The sequence below is a fragment of the Anas acuta genome, chromosome 7, assembly GCF_963932015.1.
Source record: "Anas acuta chromosome 7, bAnaAcu1.1, whole genome shotgun sequence".
NCBI classification, from domain to species: domain Eukaryota; kingdom Metazoa; phylum Chordata; class Aves; order Anseriformes; family Anatidae; genus Anas; species Anas acuta.
Genome location: NC_088985.1, coordinates 30,040,157 through 30,059,007, shown reverse-complemented (window position 1 = coordinate 30,059,007; position 18,851 = coordinate 30,040,157). Strand labels below are relative to the sequence as shown.

Below are 18,851 nucleotides of genomic sequence, written 5' to 3'. Positions count from 1 at the left end.
AAGGTCAAGGTATTAAAAATAAATACTGATTTCCAAACCATTGTCTCTCCCTTGATGCTAATCAGATCAGATCTATGAAGGCTGTGGTTTCCTCGGTGCCATCTAGTTTTGTTGTTGTTTGCATCTAATTTAGGTCACACGCAGTGAAATTGTTCTCTGACTGAAGTAAACCTGCCTGCTCTTGGCTGCAGTTTATGGGGTCAGAGGGATTTTGTCTGTGATATGTGAGAGAACTTCCCCAGCAGATGAAGAGGCTGAAGATACAGTGTGCAGTTGCTGCACAGATTTGCTTTCTTTGGGGTGCTCAGGGCACCTCAGGGCCTGTGGCTGGGATCCTCAGTGCTGGTCCTTTGCCAGAGCCTGTTTGGAGCCATTGGTCCAAAGTGTTACTGCTGATTGTGTCTTTATTCCTGCAGTTGTTTTTATTTTCACATTCCTTTCTTTCCTTTGCTTTCCTTTCCTTCTCTCCTCTCTCCTCTCTTATTTTTCCTCTCATTTTTTTTTCCTTTTTCCTCTTTTCCTTCTTTCACTTTCTTTTTTTTTCTTTCACTTTCTCTTTTTTTTTTCACTTTTTTTTTTTGTTTGTTTCTTTCACTTTCTCTGTTTCTTTCTTTCTTTCTTTCCCTGCTTGTAGTAAACATTGACCATATAATCTTTTCCTTTTACTCCTGAGCCTTCTGTCTTAAAGTGTTTGTTTTTCCATTTCACTGTAGGCTATTTTATGGTGTGGTGTGTTCCCCTGCATTAAAAACGAAGTCTAAAAATGTCTGTTGTTGAATGGACAAATATATCTAGTCATGAAATTAAAAAATTAATGTTTTTCTTTTAAAGATTCTGATTTTTAGTATCAGAAATATGCATAGTTTGCCTCATGCATTTAAGAATTCTTTACAAAAAGAAATGCTGAGGAACAATATCACTTTGACAGTGTCATAAGGTTTTATTTTTGACGAGGAATAAACTTTTTGGGAACATGATGTAAGTCTGTTATAATTATTTTTTTTCCCTGTTTTTAAAACCGTGGAGATTTTCTTGAATACTAGTTGTGCTGACTTGACCTGTCTAAAGGAAGCATTTCATCTGTGGCCCGCTCTTTTTCCTTGAGGACAGTGACACTAATAAACAAGGTAGCATTTACTGTGTCTGGTCTGAACAGTTGCTAAAGAATAAAAAGTAGCATTTGTCTTGAAACATGTAAGACAGGGTGATAAATTACCGTTTATATGTACTTTTTAATGTTGACTGTAGAGATGACTTTCATGATTTGGCATGGAGGAGATGCTTATCTTTTGGGCAACTACAGATAGATTAGGTGAATCCTGCTCTAAAATGCTTTGTATTACTGGCATTAGATTAGCAGTGGGAAGCCCAGCAAGGCTGGGGTAGGCGACGGGCATTGAGCCAAGCCGCGTTTACACTTCATGAAAGACCAGTGCCTGAGGACTTTCTAATCTAAATGGACAGCAGAAACAGAAACAGTTTATAACCTGAATTTATTTATTTATTAATAAAGAAAGCTATTTCCAGTTATTTAAAATGATTTTGACTCTGATAAGTTGCTGTAAAGGAGCTAAACTGGCATGTAAATTGCAGAGTCCATCAAAGAAGCACAAATAAACACAGTTCATCAAACGGATTAACCATGACATGTATATATAGGTGCATGTAAGATGTTGATAAATGAGTGACAGAGCCTGAATCAAGTTAATAAAATTCACTTTGCATGGCAGAGTCACGGATCCTTTCCTCTAGATGAGGGGAGACGTGTCAGGGAGTGCTTTTAACCAGAGGTACGTGCCGGCATTTCCCTCTTTTGTGAGGATGGTGAAACAGAGGCCGATAAACATCCGACACCTCTTCAACTTCGCTCATTACAGTCTGGTACACACAGAATCCGTGTTAAGATCTCTCTGCAGGGCCCAGCACGGGCTGTTTGGGGCGGATGGGAGAAACCCCGGGCTGAGGGCCCGGAGGAGGCCGCGGGCACCGGCGGCGCCTGGAGGGGCTGAGGCGGCGCGGCGGGGCCCCCTGGCGGCGGGAGGCGGGAGGCTGTGGGGCCGCCGCTGTGGGGCCGGGTCGGGGTGCCCTGTACCACGCTTCTCCTTCTGCCCCTGTACTCGGTTCCGTAATCATCTGCCATTTTCCCCCCTTCTCCGGCTGCACTCAGCGTCCCCACTGTGGCAGTGGGTTAAATGCTGTCGCCGAACCATGTGTCCTCGCCTAAAAGTCATCCTGAAAAAAAGGGGTTGGAACACAGCGTGGTTTTGATGAACTTTCATCAAAAAGACCATGCATTTAGATCAGAAAAGACAGATTTACCATCGTTGGGATCACCTTTTTGTTTCTTTACAACAGCTATGATATTTGTTCATGCATCTTCTCACAATATCCCTCTGATTTAGCAGAATCACAGAATTTCTAGGTTGGAAGAGACCTCAAGATCATCGAGTCCAACCTCTGACCTAACACTAACAAGTCCTCCACTAAACCATATCACTAAGTTCAACATCTAAACGTCTTTTAAAATTGGACTTAGCTAAATAGTTGTAGTCCTATAGCTGTATTTCCACTGAATTTAATCACCTTGCCTTCATACTGTTGTGTGCAATCAGCTTACCCCTTGGGGCCAACAAACACCTTTGCTGGTGGTTTGTCTGTAGGTACTGATGTGATTGCCATTAGCCATCCCAGAGAGACAAAGCTTTGCTTTTCTAGCTATAAAGTGGGTTTCAATGAGAGAAAGGTGAAATGACTTTTAGCCACTGTTACACATTCTCGCGTCCAAAGGAACTTGCTTCCTGAAATTTGGCTTCTGACGCCTTTTGTAGTTGCATCAGTAGCACTTTAAACAGTAGCCTAGCCCTGGAGCAGGTAAGCTTTGGTCTTTTTTGGGCTTCAGATATCACAGAGTTGTAATTGCACTGTGTGGCCTCCCTGGAGCACCTTCATCCTTCCAGGCGATGGCTCTGGAATTACAGGTTTCACCCACAGAAGAGTCAGTTCTTCAGGAACAGGCTGATTTAATTTCACAGCGTAGTAGGTATGTGAAACTTAAGGCTCTGCAGGTCTTTGCATAGGGCCTTACAAGTTCAATTGTTCACACAGTGAGGAGTCCCCATCCCAGATATTTTTGCCAGAGGCACGCTCTTCACTTAATCTCCCAGCTCCTTTAATCACTTTTCATTTCCTTTGGCAAAAGGGTCAGCGTCCAGTCATTTTCTACAGTATCTTCTGTTTCTTCCCGGTGAGCACTGAAGTGTCAGGAGTGAACAGTCTGCCTGTCCAGGCTAGGCTGGTGTCCTTAACCTTTTCCTCAGTGGTGAAATTGCACATGCTTCCAGGGGAGAGAGTAAGGAAATTGCAGTGAACCTGAAATGAAACACCAGCATACTTTTCTGTCTTCACCAACCACCCTCAAGGCAGCCATACAGATGTGTGTGTGAGGGACCTCTGCTTTCTCTGTCTCATCTGTGCTTTTTATTAAAGGTATCCATCATACTGAACTGCAGTGCTTCCATGTTTCCCCATCATTGGGGAGGATGTAGATCTTGGTAAGTGGAGTACATATATTACACTAGTAGGAGGTGAAAATCTGTGTATTTTTTAGTATGGTGAATTATGTTAGCTTTGGCACATTCTGTTATACTATAAACTTACTGAGTCTTGAGTAAAGGAAATGAAAGTCAAACAGCTGCCTTTCTTCTGCCCTTGTGAAGCCTGGCTGCTTATTAGCAGGACAGCTTTGCAGCCTTTTTCCACCCTGAGTCACCATGTGCTATAGTTGATCAGCATGGCCTGTGGTTTGTCAGCCACTCATACCCTGTGTGTGGGGTCCCAGAGCAGCAGCTAGGCTGTGGAGGTGGCTTATCCGTTCTCCTCCACTCACTGAATATCCCCCTCCTTTACCCCTTGAATTGGGCTTTCATGCACAGAAATGGATTGAGATGCCAGGTAACGTCACGCTGAAACAAAAGGTGGGGCAGGAATCAAGGTACCTGCATCTCTGTTGCTGTAGTGGGGTTATTTTTTCCTTGTTATTTCCTTTTTCCTGTTACTATTCTTAGGAGTAATAAAAGCTGCTGGTCGCCAAGCAGAAGAGAAAAATTCACAGAATTTTAATGATGTACAACAATTACCGATTCTGTCTGGCTCTATGTGCATCCTTCCTCTACTGCCTGTGGCGGAGAATAGTGTGAGAGGGACTGTTAAAATCACTTATGGTGCTTTTTCTGTGGTTAGTGTAAGCTGGTGGCCTGCTGGCATCCTTTCTGCTTCTGCACCCTCAGCTCTGCATTACGGGAGAGAAGTAAGCAGTATCCTGTTGGATCCCTCATTAAGTCCAAACCCTCTCGACAGTCTCTCTTCCCCCTGTCTTGCAGCCACTGAACAGGAACTTGTTCTTCCATTCCTCTCAGCAGTGCAGTCTGGAGATCTCCAACCATTTTGTTCTGTTATCCTGCCAGTGCGCAACCGCAGTGGCAGTAAGGGAGCAGGTCCCTCGCTGTTTTGGGTAGGGGAACTTAAACTGCAAGACGGTTTCACAGCAATCTGTTACATAATACTGCGCAAAGCGAACAGTAATTAACGTGGAGGTGGAAAAGATACCCTTACTACTCAGTGCAAAGCCGGCTTGTCTTTCCGACAGAGATAGTTACCTCCTACCTCTTCATTTCCATGAGAGGCTCTCTCAGAATCCTAAAGACGAGAGAAAATAATTGGAAAATTGTCTTTAATCTTTCACAGAATCTGGCAATACAATCAAAAGGTTGAGGCAATGTTATTCTGTCTTCTCAACTGCTTAACATTTGAAAACGGTGAGCAAAGAAACAAGCAAGTGGAAAACGACCCCATGTCTGCTCCCCCAGGCTGCAGAATTCTACATTTTTCATCAGACCAGCCAGACTCTCATTTTGTGCCGCACTGGTGAAAAAACTAAGTAACCTTGTGAAAGAAATGTATTTTCCCTGCACATCTGAAATCACAGTGTTGTGCTGTGTGGAACTTAGGAGACTTAGGAACCCTTTGGACTGCCTAGCTCCAGTTACTGGAGAGTTACTGCTATTATTGCAGAAAGTAATGAGATGAAACTCCCCTGAAGATATTCCCTGCCCAGGAATTGATGGGACTGCTCATTTTGCTTTGTTACACCCTTTTTAAAATGGCTCTTCATAAAGATTTGTTTTGCAGCAGTTTCAAGTTACATGAGGGTATGATAACAAGAACAGTCTGGCTAAACCTCCTAGCTGATGCTCATCTGACTTAGACAATGTATAATCATAGATAAAAATACCCTGAGCTTGGTTACATCCTAAAAATACTCTTCAAAATTCTTAGCAGCTGTTACTAGAAATAGTTTACTATTGACTAGGAGGTACAGCAGAAGCTGAAAAAAAAACAAAGACTAGATGTATATTTTTTTCTCTCAAATATTTATCTTGACTTAAATACTCCACGTTCAGATTAAAATATTTCAAGCACTTGCTCATCTTAGGCTGCTTATAAGGACTGAAGGGGACAATTGGATTATTTTCTTAGGTTCCTTTCTTCTTACCCTTTCTGTTTTATTATCAGTAGCTGAAATTATAAATGGTATAGGAGAGGTAGATCAGGACCATATGTTTTCTTATTACAAAAATATCGGGGCACTTGGTGAAATACAAATGATCGGAAACCCATGGGAGAAAAATGAGTGTTTGGCTAGACTTCGAAACTTATGGCAACAGGCTTTTGTTGGAATCAAGAAATTAATGAAATGAAGAAAGAAATCGAGCCACAGAAACTATCCAAATGCCTGGTTGTACTGAAATGAGGAAATTATTGGTTCTGAAGTCCTGGGATTAAGGTGAGGGAGTTAGACTTACCCACCATCCTAAGAGCATTGTAGGACTGAAGAAAGTAAGGAAAAGACCCATGGCTGTATTTGGTTATGCGTTTATTTCTTTTTCAGTCAAGAACATGTGCTAGCAATCGATTTTTAGTTGCCCAGGTGGTGACCAGCCTAGGCATGGCACCTGTGCTTCTGGGACTGTCCAAGCCTAAGCTGCTTTTCTGAAATAAATCCCCTGAGATGCCATTGTGCAGGCCAGTACTTTTCTGCAGAGTGCCAGCCCAGCTTGTTCTCTTCAATAGTCTTTGTATTAGCTTTCTTCAGGGGACCCTAAAAACTGCCTGCATCACAAGAAACGCAGTCACAGGAGTGTGTTTATTTGCAGAAACATTTTCTGTGTCCTTTCAAAAATCCAAAGAATTGCCACTAGAGTATTACTGTCAGTGCGGTATTTTTTGCTTGAAAAATTCTGAACATCCTTTGATTTTCTTTAAGTTTGAGGTTTTGCTTTTCACTGTAAGAACTAACTTTAAAATACACAAAGGCTATAGATCATATATTTAGATCTTATTTACTGCTTTTGAAATAATTTGTTATTGTTTCCCCCATGACCAAATTACTGTATATGTTTTAGAAGTGTCCTCTTACACAAATGTTGCCTTATGACACCTTTTAAAATGTGGTATGTACTTTACATGCGTGTGTGTTCTGAATGTGAACCAGTTCACTGGTAAACTTCCTATAATCCTCTCCATTGTCAACCCCCTACAATCACTGAAGTAGACTGTGTGTTTTGTGGAAGTCTTGGCAGAAAGTGCCTTTTGTATGCAGTGAAAGCAGACGATGGCAGGCGTGCTAATCACCTTACCTTCGGGGTCTTCTGAAGCCATAGCAGCATTAATCGTGTTACCAGCTGCACACTGCGCTCTGACCTTCTGCCTGTGGAAAAGATGCTTCTGTTTGCAGAGCACAGACGTGGTGTGGACACGAGTGTAACATACTTTGCATCATGATCTAAGTGCCTGAACCTTGTTGCTGGATGCTGCTCAATGGCTGCTGTACAGCACCCTACAGGCAGGTGCATCTGCCCACTGGTTCCTTTTTGTGCGGGAGCTGTAAGAATGATTGCACTGCATGGAAACGGGATGCACAGGAGCTTAGAGCTTATCAGCTGAGGGTTTGGATGCTGCTTGGCACCTGCTGACACTCTGAAGTGCATCTTTTTAGTTGGTAAATTCCTTGTCCCCTCCGATGTCTCTGTTTTTCAGTGCAGAAGGGAAGGTGGACTCCGAGCCGTGTGAGACCTTCAACTTGGATGTCCTAGGTTGGCAAGCCCTCTTTGGATAGTTGCTAGTACGCTGAAACAGATGTGGGAAGACTGGAAGAATAGGTATTTTCCTGCATTAGTGCTGCTTCTGATTCCAGAACTAATCTGGAAAGCACAGAAGACAAGACCCTTTTTTTTTTTTTTTTAATTAAAAAAAAATAACTGAAAACTAATGGAACCATTCATGTTTTTCATCCTTTCTCTAAAACATTCCTTATCCTTAGAATTTTTTCTCTAAATTATTCTGTCTTTTTATAGAAGAAAAATACACTTCAGAAAATAAATTCTGTTGGCCTTTGTGTTGTGTGCTGCCTGAACAGCAGGTACTTCAATGAAAATCAGCATCTCAATGCCTTCAATCAGTTCAGTAGCATTTAACAGTTTTCATGTAGGGACTGTAAACTTCTGCAGGCCATCAAGTGCAAACCAACTGTGAGCTTAGAAAAATAAAATACAGAGTGTATTTCAGTGGGATATATATTCTTCTAGAGGATAAATATTGATGGAATTTTGTTGTGTGAATCTTAGGTGTTGTTTTCTTTTTTTTTCCTTTAGTTGCCCATCTGTGCACATGAAGTAGCGTGCATCCTATGTCAAAGAATTGATGTTGCTACAGGTGAAATGAACAGTCCTGGAAATGTAGACTTACCTTTGAGTTTAGAAGTAGTTTTTATGAATCTTAGGGGCCTAGTATTACAGACTAGTCAGACACTGCTAGCAAAATATTTGCAAGATTTGGGTCATTGTTCAAATAATTAGGTAAGTTTGTAATGCTCTCTGGGATTAATTTGACTGAAAAAAGTATAAACATTGCATCTTCTGTTTGTGTCTATTTTCATTGCACTTTATTTCAAACTTCGCAGCAGAGCAGAAGCTTCATGAGAGCTGGTACTGTGGAGGACACCTAACTACAAGTAGCTGCAGTACCAAACTGGATGTCCGGAACAGTTGTTATATAATCTACATGTATATTACATTAGATAATCAGTAATGTCTTATCTGTTCCTATTTTTAAGGTATTGAGATTCTTTTTTATTTTTTTCATACTATTGTGTTTTATTTTGTATTCAAATGAGAATGAGATTTCTTTCTTTATTTTTGCAGCTGCATGTAAATGAATAGCATTTCCTTTACCAATTATAAAAGGGATTCGGTGAAAGGCAGATTGTACAGTAGCTGCCTGCTTAGCTGACAGGTGAAACATTTATTATGGGGCTGTATTGTGTTTGTTTGTTTGTTTATTATTAAAAATCCCTGGTATCACATGTCCGCTTCTATATTTTTGGCTTCTGAGTAATCAAAGTCATAAATGAAACAGGTGTAAACTTTCCTGGTCTCTTTACAGTGTAGACGCTATACCTGTAGGAAACTTATGATAAAATAAATAAATAAATCTCTTTTAATATTCTCCAGTATTTTTTTTTTACTGTAACTGCAATATTTTTTTCCATTTTGTAAAGTCAAAAGCATGAGAGCTGTTAAAATTGTGGAGTTAGTAGTTGTCTTTTTGTTTTGATAGCTGTACAGTGTTACTGCAGAGTAAAAATCAAGCAGAACAGTCAGTAATGTTAATATACAGTTAAATTTTAAAACGTCATGGGAGAAGCCAAGGGAAGACCTTACAATTCATATCAAAGAAGCAGGCAAATAGGTGAGGTCTGTTAAGGAACTGAAAAACCAGAAAGACTTAGGAATATTCCCTGACCCCTTGGCTGTCTGGTTAAATTAGGTGAATATTGCTTATGTGGCTTTGTGTCTGTAATGCCTAATGCTATTTTATCTTGTCTAGAAAAATCACCTGATGGGTGAAGATGTATAGGTTTAATGCCAGATTTATGAGACTTCTCTCTCTGACGTTACAATTCCCTTGCTGTAGCCCCACGTTCCCAGAATGCCTGTAACAGGGAGGGGGATTAGGCAGCTGTCAGCATCGCTTCCCGTCATTTCAGAAGAACTGACTTGCCATTGTGGATGACTCTGACTTCTCCCTCTCATTTTAAAAATTTAAATAATTGGTGGCTTTTAATTAAAAGACTTGCTTTAATCCATTGCTAGTGAAGCAGAGAGCTGCTCTCGAGTGTCTAGCGCTAATGCACGTATAATAATGTAGCACGGGGTCTAGAGAATATTTATGAGCGGCTGTGCATTTTCTCTGAAGCTTCTACGGTATTTTGCAGGATTTAGACTTTAATATTGAAAGCTGCTGTGAACAAATTTGGGTACCCCGGTTGTTGGATACTGCAGTGACAATGCTGTATGAAGTTGTTAAGGGAGTAGGGAAGGAAGCATTTTACAATGAAAAGGCTGTACTGCTAAAGAGTTTAAGTCACTACATGCAAATAAATTTCTGTCAATTTTTTGACTTGAATTTTGACATAACTGAAATGGAGTGGTGGAGGTGGATCTTCTCTATCCGCTAAAAATAAATAAATAACCTTAGAAAAACACTTGCCCAAGGTTTTTTTTTTGAATACTTACTAATTTTGGGTACCGTAGTTTTTGGGTGCCTATTTCAGCTACTTAAAATTTGATTTTTGAGAAGTGGCATGCAGATAGCTTTGATCAGGCAAAGCAAGAGATTCTGTGTGCAGAATTTTCCTGCAAATTTTGTTTTCCAGTTCTGTTGACATCCTTGTCTTGACCGTTCACCGTATTACATTGCCTGTTTTAAACAGTATCAGGGATGGCCCCAGCACTATGAATATGGTGTTATATTTGGCATGCTCTCCGGGAAGGGTTCTCATCCAGTCCTATATAAACAGAAAGAAGATCAGTTAAACTAAATTGCTATAAAAATTATGGTCTGTGTTTCTGGAACTGTCAACCTTTTTTCTTTTTCTTTTTGTTTCTGAATAAACACTAGTCGGCTGAAACTGTCTCTCAGAAACATCCTAGGATGAATCTGTACCTGTGGGCAGGGTTGCTTGCCCGCTTTGCCTGAAGACTTGCTAAATAAGGTAGAAGGAAGAACATCACATATGTTTTCCTTATGCAGATACACCTGACACAGTTTCTGGTTTTGCCCGTGAAGGTGTAAGTACAAATGTCAGCAATGCTTAGAATAGTTTTTAGAACTTGAGACTTATTAGCAAGTTACTGATGCAACGGAGTAGAGAAAATAAAATCTACCATTCCTCCTGAGGCCTCATCATGACAAATAATTTCCCCAGGCTTGCTTCTTTCCTTCCTTGTTTAATCTTTTCAAGAGCAGAAAGTTACTACAGAGCACTAGAGTACCAAAGGCAGTCAGCCTGTCTGGGAGCAGTACTTTTAACAAGTGTTTGTCTGCCCATTGACAAGGCTGGAAATACAATAGAATAATAAACAGATGTGTGATGGGGAAGGAAGACATAAAATTCACTCCACTCCACAGGACACGTTACTTGGGCTTTTTGTTTCTAACTTTCACCAAGAAACTGCTGTGAGTAAGGAATGTGGCAGATGGTTGGCCTAGTAGTGATATCAACGTTGGGTATTTTGGGGGTAAATTATACTTCAAAAATCTTAAAGATGTTTGTCTTTTGTTCTCTGTGGATCTCTGCTATCATGCCTCTCATCACCACACAGCTTCTTAGGCAATGTTTGTAATTTAAAGTAGTGTCAGGCTTGACTCATCCTCAAGTGAGCTTGGGCAAAGGAGACAGGGGATGGCTGCCTGCACTTGTGCGGGGCTGTGGTCATCTGCCTGTGTCGGGGCCGAGTTGGCATTGCGGCACAGCGCTGGGCTCCCTGCGAAGGTGCTGCTGGATACCTTGTGAAATGTGACTGCACTGAGGCTCCTGAAACCATATCAGCAAGAAACAAAAATGAATTCCAGATCCAATTCACCTGAGGTAGTTATAGTTTGTTTCCCTAATCCGTGTGTAACTGCTTGATGTATTTTTAGATGCATCACTCAGTAGCTCTCCTTAAAGATATGATAGGTTCCAGTTACTTGATTATAGTACTTTTCGCTTCTCATCTCAGTGTGGCATAAAATTGTTGCAGTCCACATAAGAGAGAGCTTCTAGTCTTAAGCATTATAGTTTGATTATACAGCTAATACCCACTCCAGTTAGTCTCCTGATGTTTTGGTAAAGTCATCCCCTGCAAGGCTCTCTTCCTTGAGTATATCTTCTTTAAGCTGTGTATTTGAATGCATGCAGGCAGAATACTCAGCTAAGTAACAGGTCACCTTTGCTCTTACCTCTTTCCATCTCTGTTTTGTCTTAAAGGGAGTAGGGCAACCTGTGGGTGTCTGAGAATTCAGATTTGACCGTTTTTCATTCTATGTGAAATAAAGGCAGTGAAACAAAGACCATCGAGCAGTTCAGTAGCAAAGAGAAAAACTTGTTCATGGCTGAAAGTAATCCTTCCAGTTTCAATACCAGGAAATTCTCAGGCTTAAGACAATCTGCAGTGCTCTGGGTGTATAGATTTACCCTGAAACAGTACTCTCCTGCTGCTGTGCTTGGCATCAGTTTGCAAATGTTATTCTCTGAATGTGAAACTCCTACCTGCTTACTGCAGTGGGACTTCTGCTTGTCAGCGCTTTTATCAGCCTGCTTCATAGTCCAGTAAGGGCTGTAAAGTTCCGTGGAGTCTCTGGGACAAGTGGTGCTACCTATGTAATGTAGAGCACAGTGGGGATGGCTGGCACACGTTCTGTAATGCGGCACAAAGTTTGGTCTGTTCCTACTCCCTCTTCTGGGTGAGGATTACATAAGAGCTTGCAGGAAACCTACAATTTAAAGAAGCCAATGCACTCTTCAGGATTTACAGGTTTTTGCCAGTCTCACTGTTAGACCTACGACAAGTATAAACAACCTTTGTTTTCTCTTGTACATTCATTTTAACCCATGAGAGAGAAGTGATGTGTCCAAGATTCCCCAGAAAGTCTGTGGTGAAGGTAAGGCTTAACCTCAGACATCCTGGGTGCCACTGCAGGCTGTTAGTTACCCTTCTTCATGCTCCTTCGTGCTCTGCTCTTTCCCCTCAGAGCTATGTACTGATAGTACAGACACTTCCACAATGAGGCGTAGTGAAATAATGCTAGAGAGAGAATCACCATCACCCTGTCATGCCTAAATAAGCGTGCACTCAGGCATGCAGGCACACTTGCAATCCCATAGCCATTTAAATAGGTGACAGCATAAGGACAAATTCTCCTGCGTTTATACCATTTCAAGTTCCCTTGACGGTACAGCTCGGTCTCTGGAGCTGCAAAGGTTTGCACTCATCTGAATTTCAAAGTAGCTGCTGAAGCCTTCAGTTACGTGTGACCGCTGTGCTGGTTTTCTCTAGGAAGTCGGTATCACGCCGGTCTGATCAGTGGAATGCTGCTCGACTTCTCCAGAGCTCGCTGCTTTGCAGATATGTAGGGCATAAACACAGCTTAACTCTCACCCTGCGCCAGCTTGGCACGAACAAGAAAGCTGCTCTCCCAGTTAGCTACAGGCAAAAAGCTTGTCTGGCTAATGCTGGTCTTTTAGGAACGCTGTACGAGAGTGGAAGGTGACTTAAAAGTTGTAATCCTTGGGAAGATGTGGTGTTGGGCAAAGCAGGGAGTGCTGCCTGCAGCTTTTTGTGGAAAATATCGGGAAGATGCTTTGGCAAGCAGAGGGAGTTGCTCCTCGGCTTGTGTTGCCTCCCATGTGCCTGCTTGACTTTGTTCCTCTCCGCAAGTGTAACTTCCTTGCATTGTCAACTGCTGCAAGGGTGTTGTTTGAAGGAAATGGGTCATAAAAACTTCGTTAAAGTCTTAGTGGGAAATGGTAAGAGCAATAAATCTATCAGAACAGGTTATTCCTGTCCCCAAGTGAGGCAGCAGCCAACCCTGGTTGTAAGGAAAGTCTCGGTGTTCAGTGACTGCTGCCTGATCCTTCGGCCTACATCCAGCTCAGAAGACTTCTGTAAAATTCAGGCGGTTTTGGTTCCTTTGCTGTTCCTTCTGTAGTCTCTGCGTTAAGTCTGCGCTTGAGGAGAAGCTGAAGGCTGTCAAGTACAGCTCAAGTGACAGCTGGCATCATCTGTGGCGTTCAGCTGCCATCATCTTTGGAGTGGAGCCTGACAGGGGCATCATGTGCTGTTCCTGCGGTCTGTGATGGGACGGCAGGGATCTGTCACTGCTGCCACCCCCTGCTGGTTGTCCCTCACTGACCTTCAGCTGGAACCCAACTTCTTGCTGAGGGGACTGATGGTGGGGGAAAGGCTGCACCCCGCTGTTACTGGGGTTGCTCTTCCAGAGTACACGAGGCTTTTTCTGCCAGGTATTCAAGGAAAATGCTAAAAAATCCCCCTGCTTTGGTTACTTGGGTATCAGAAACAAAGAAGTAATGGCCTTGTGGAAGAGCACCTTGAGTTACAGGTGTCTCACACTGCCATCACCGGGAAGATGAGGCAGGGGTGTTTGTTTCTGTTTGCTTTCCAGCCTTCTGTGGCAGCTGACACAGTCCGATGGGGGGACATAGGAACGATTCCTCCAGATTAAACAAGGATGTGAATTCAAACTGGAAGGTGCTCTGATTGATCTTAATTTATTCTTGTAATGAGCTAACTGAAATTAAGGTCACTCTTAGTTATGAACAAGAATGTCCACAAAAAGCTTTAAAGTACTTTATGTAATTCATTTCAGAAGTTAATTTGAATTAATTTTCTGAAATGTCTGCAGGCAGAAAACCCATTATAGTCCGTCTTTGAAGACTGCAAGCTCTCCAAAGTAAATCTGCCTGTGCCATAGCAAGTCATTATAACAGAGCGACACGGCGGTGTCCCAGTGGGCTGCAGGCAGCCCTGTGTCACACCACCTCGCCACGTCCCCCGTGCCCAGGTGTCTCCTCCACGCACAGCCATTGCCTCAAGCCCAGTGCCTCTTACTCCCAGTGCAGTAATTTCCATTTGCTTTCCCCTGGCTCTGATGTATGGCACCTTCACCCACAGCTGAGCGAGTGAGTCTTTAGACATATTTTCCAGCGTTTCAGCCAGAATTTCTGCAGGGGTCCAGCTGCTGGGAGCGAGGAATGGCAGGCTCCCCAGGGAACATGGCTCCTGGCCTGGCTCCGTGCCCTGTGTGCCACATCCCACCAGTTAGCCACAGCCTGTGACTTTGGTGGCTGCTGTTCTCACTGGTGACTCAGACAAACGTGTTCTGCAAAAGCTGAATCCTGCTTGTACATTTGGGAAGGCTGGGAGACCGGAGGAAAGACTGGGTGCATGGGGACTGCTCTGAGCTGCGAATTCCAGCTGGATGGCACTGCTGCTGTGTCTGTGCCACTCTGCCACACAGAAAAATTGTGCTTGAGAGTGTTCTGACGGACACCTTCCTCTGCCACTCAGGAAAGTGTGTCTGTTTGAGCTTCTCTTCTGGTTCAGGTCCTCTCTTATGCTACTATATTAAAGGATTGTGCTGGTCTCAGGCACTAATTCAGCAGCCCAGGAGATCCCTTTCATACTCAGAGCTGCTCAGAAAAGGCCTCCACTTTTATGGAGTAATTCTAAGGGATATGCAGAGGGGTTTATTATATTATTTTTTTATTTTATTTTTTTGTCACCTAGCCCCTCAGATGCCAAGTGCATTGACTTCCCAAGAGCTGCAGTCCCTTGCTACAGAATCGGTTGTTTCCACAGTAGTGCTGCTGAGGCATATGGCAGTAATGAGATGCTGCACTGGGACCACAACCAGTCCCCACTGTGACAGACACTACCCAGTCAGAAAATGCTCTGCTACCTTAAAGCCTTGCTTGTGAAGCTGTAGCTACACTGGGCTAAAGACAGGCAGCGGGCTGTGTGTGGAAATCATCCAGGAGCTGAAGTCAGCGCAGACTGTGGCTGCCCGCTAATGAAGTTGTTTTTGTTGCTGCAGTTCGGGCCGGGTGCTGGCAGCCTGTCAGCAGCTGCTGCTGCCAGCCGTGCTCCGTCCAGGCTGCTGGATGCCTCCTAGCGTGCTCCCAGCGCCTGTGTAGGTGATGCTCGTGCTATTCTGGGGACAGCCAAACCTTATCTCACATGTTTCGAGGGTGGAGGCATTGGCTCTCACTTCTGGAATAAATACTGTCATCTCAGAGCACAGGGATGTATTTCTGGCCCCCCAGTGGGGCAACCAAGGACATAACCTGGTGGTCACTTGGGCTGGCAACAACGTCAGCTTGTTTGTCCAGCCCTGCTTCGGAGGCTGTGAGCTTGCAGAGCCCTTACCTCTCCCATGCCTAATGGGGCTTACACAGGAAATAAAGTTTATGTGGGAATGCCTTTAAGGAAAGATTTGGAACCGTTTTCTCCAAGAACAGTTTTTCCTTAAATAGAAATTTGTTTTTCCTGAGCCGTAAACAAGAGTTGTCACTACAGGCAGGCCTGGAACATGTATTTCACCAACTTTTAAATAAGCATTTGTATTATTTAGTGCTAGCAGCGACCGGTTTGTCACCTCTCCAAGGCACTGGAGCCGTTAAAATATTTCCAAGGTATTTCTAACCCACCTCCTGTCAGATTGCCTTATGATAGCTTTACTCACAATGTGCATTGAAATTTATGTGAATTCCTTTAGATTTGGGTGTGTTTGTGTTTTGTTGGATAGGAGTGAAGTTGAGTAGGAAGCAGTGCCTTTAGAGGAGCCAGGATTTTTCATCCGCTTTAGCTATACTATAAGCTAGCAAGTTTTTTTTATTTCTTAAACTGCCTCCATGAGATAGAAAAGCTCTTAGGTTTTTCTCTGTTTTTAATGTGGTTTTATGCAGAAGGAATGCTATTGGCATAGAAGAGCAGTGCTTTTGATTTCTGGCCGTGTGAGTAATACGCATATCAGGACATAGGTGTCATTAATTATTCCCAGGATTAGATTTTTGTTTTTATTTTTTTCATGTGGTTATAATTGAAGAACAATAGGCATGGCTGTGATGGCCCAGCTCATTTGTTTAGTTTGGAAGCTGCTTTGTACGCTTGGATTTGCTGAAACTGACTTTTGGAAAATGGGACTCTTGTTGCAGAGGTCCTGAAACGACAGCTTTGCAAATTAATTGGCGGTAATAGTGAAAGGGTATGACCAAGTCTGCTGAGACAGATGACTCGGAGGTGAGGGAAGGATTGGCACAGTCAGGCCAGCTGGAGATTTTAGAAGACAGTTGTTGGAAGTACTCTGGTGCCTCTGGGAATAGGGTATAGGTGGCATGGAGATGAGATGAATTGAGTCTAAAATCTTTTGACAGAAACTGATTTGTCTTGAATTTGAGGTCTAAACTCGATACAGCATTTAAGAGTTTTTAAAAATTGAGGGGTAACACTATGCTTTATTATTATTTTAGTATTTTAGATTGATAAAAGAATGATCATTGTGAATTTAATCTAGAGATCACTGGTAGAATTTTCTTGGCATTGCAAAAGTATGAGAAGAATCCAAAATGAATCTTGAAGAACACAATGAATTTAAGCCTAGCAATGAGACAGAATTTAAGATTAAAAATAGCATTTAGTCTGTAGCTGGAAATAGTTCTGAGCTGGAAAAATTAGTGACACAACAGTAAAGCTATCTGGAAACTGAGCTTCCAAGAATATGTGATCCCTGTAAAGGTGTCTGCGCAAAATGGACCAACGCTCACAGAGGATGGAACAAAGGATTTGTGTTTCCAGTGTAGGTGTCTGTAAGGTATGCGCTATCCAGCCTTACAAATCTGGGATCAGAGACACACTCTGGGTGGAATTTGTTTTGAACCGCCTTCTTTGGCAACGCAGTTGACCTTGAGCTAGGCTTTTGATTCTCTTTAGCGTACATAAACAGCCTGCTAAAAGGCCAAACAATTTGTTGGCTCTTTTTTTTTTTTTTTTTAATAAACTCTTAATTTGTCACGGAACAAATGTGAAACTCATGATAGAAATTAGTAGAATAAGTGTGTAGGTGTCATCAGTGTGCACAGACTGCTGACTAAGTGTTCAGTCAAATGCCAGCTAAATCTCACTGGCTTGCATTCATTTTTGCCCATTAAATTGTTCCATGTGCTCTCAGATGCTGAAGGGTGTGGAATTATTTTCTGGTTGATCTGAGATGGATGGGTAACTATGACAGCTCGTTCTTTAAATAGAAGAAACAGACCACATCTTAGCTGCTTTCTGTTCATTGCAGGAGGGCAGGTTAATTAATAACAAGAGAATGAGGTGTTAAAATGCCTTGCTAGTTTCCCTTCTGTGAATGTAATAGGAAGAAAATGGACAGAAGAGAAAGCTGTTGCTAGTAATGCAGGGGAAAGGGAGGAATTCTCAGGTGGTGACCAAAGTGTTGTCTGTATCCATATGGGATGAACATCTTCAGCTTCTGAAATGGCACAACAGCTCTTTGTAGTGCTAACTGCCAAGTTTCCCTTGGGGTGGTCACCCTTCAACCTGTTTTGTCCAGGCTTTGGTGTGTAGTAGTGGTGCAGCTTTGCACTGAGTGTGCTTGCTGTTCTTCAAGCCGACACAATGTCTGCTAGAGCCTATTTGCAGTCAGACTGGGGTCGTGGACTCACTGGGTAGGCTAGATTTTTGGAGAACTGGCTAGATCATTAGGCTGAAGGAGCGTCTAAGAGCCTGTCCACAAGCAGGGTGCCTTGGGGGTTGATACTGGAGTTACTGCTGTTCAACATCTTCCTCAGTGACCCAAATGGAGGGGCAGAATGCCCCGTTAGAAAGTTCATGGGTGGCATTGAACTGGGAGAGCGGCCAGTAGCTGGAGGGAGAGCAGGGTTCCCACTCAGAGGCACGTGAGCCACCTGGAAGGATGGGCCAGCGGGGGACTTGGGGTGTTCTGCAAGGACAAATGGAGTCTGGCACGTTGGATGGAAGAACCAGGCAGGCTGGGAGCATCCACGAGCAGAGAAGGACTAGTGGGACCTGATGGACAGGTAAAATGAGAGTCAGCACTATGCCCAGACAAGCTTGCTTGTGACACTGAGAGCTCACTCTGCAGGGGAATAAAATTTACAAGGTTTTCAAGAATGTAGCTTTCAGATCAAGGGGAGTGATGGCTCCCCTCTGTTCAGCACTGAGAGCTTCCTCTGGAACAGCATCACAGTACCCAGTTCTACACACACCTCCTGCTTGGAGAGGTGCCAGCCATCAGATAGCAGCTGACCCTGTAGGAGTTCCAGAATTCACACAACCAGGGATCTCCTTCTCCATCCCCTGTGCATTCATTGCTCTTGCTTGAAAGGGCTCTTCCTTTTAAACCCTGTTCAAATGACCTGCTGAATGTTGGTCAATAGGAGTTTCTGTATTTTTGGTCTCTTGTCCCACATATAAGTCCTGGACAGACTTCACTTACTTTAGCAGAAAATTTGGGGCAGAAAGAAGAAAGGACTTGCACCCAGGTGAGCTCCCTGTGCATGGGGTGCTGAGTGATAGAAGCAGCAATGCTGAGCTACCGGTTAGGGGTGGCAGGTAGCGCTCAGCCTGGTTCTTGGCTTCTGCCCTTGTACCACAGATAATAAATAAATAAGAGAACCACTGATTCTGCAAGGCAGCCCCGATGCATTTGAAATAACTAGAAGCAAATGTCATTGCCCTACTTCTAAATAAAGCTCACAGGTATAAAAGCATGGGAATGTGAGTTAAAAGAAGAATAAATCTCCCTATCTTCCTCTCTTTTGACCTAACAATTTTTGTAAATTTTAATCCTGTATTTCTCTATTTAACTTTTTTTTTTTTTTTTTTTTTTTTTACTGCTCATTTGTTACATACACAGAGTGCATATAA

The 18,851-nt window shown here is 42.9% G+C and overlaps 1 protein-coding gene and 1 long non-coding RNA gene across 3 annotated transcripts in view; one reads left to right on the top strand and one right to left on the bottom strand.

Annotated features, from left to right (window-relative positions):
* ABLIM1 (actin binding LIM protein 1) overlaps nucleotides 1-18,851 on the top strand; it is a 186,542-nt gene that overhangs the window by 19,522 nt on the left and 148,169 nt on the right. The window lies entirely within an intron of this gene.
* On the bottom strand, nucleotides 3,180-5,931 carry LOC137859641 (uncharacterized). Its single transcript, XR_011098427.1, has 3 exons — nucleotides 5,862-5,931; nucleotides 4,656-4,695; nucleotides 3,180-3,369 (listed from the first exon to the last, which is right to left on the bottom strand). It is a non-coding gene; the product is annotated as an uncharacterized lncRNA (long non-coding RNA).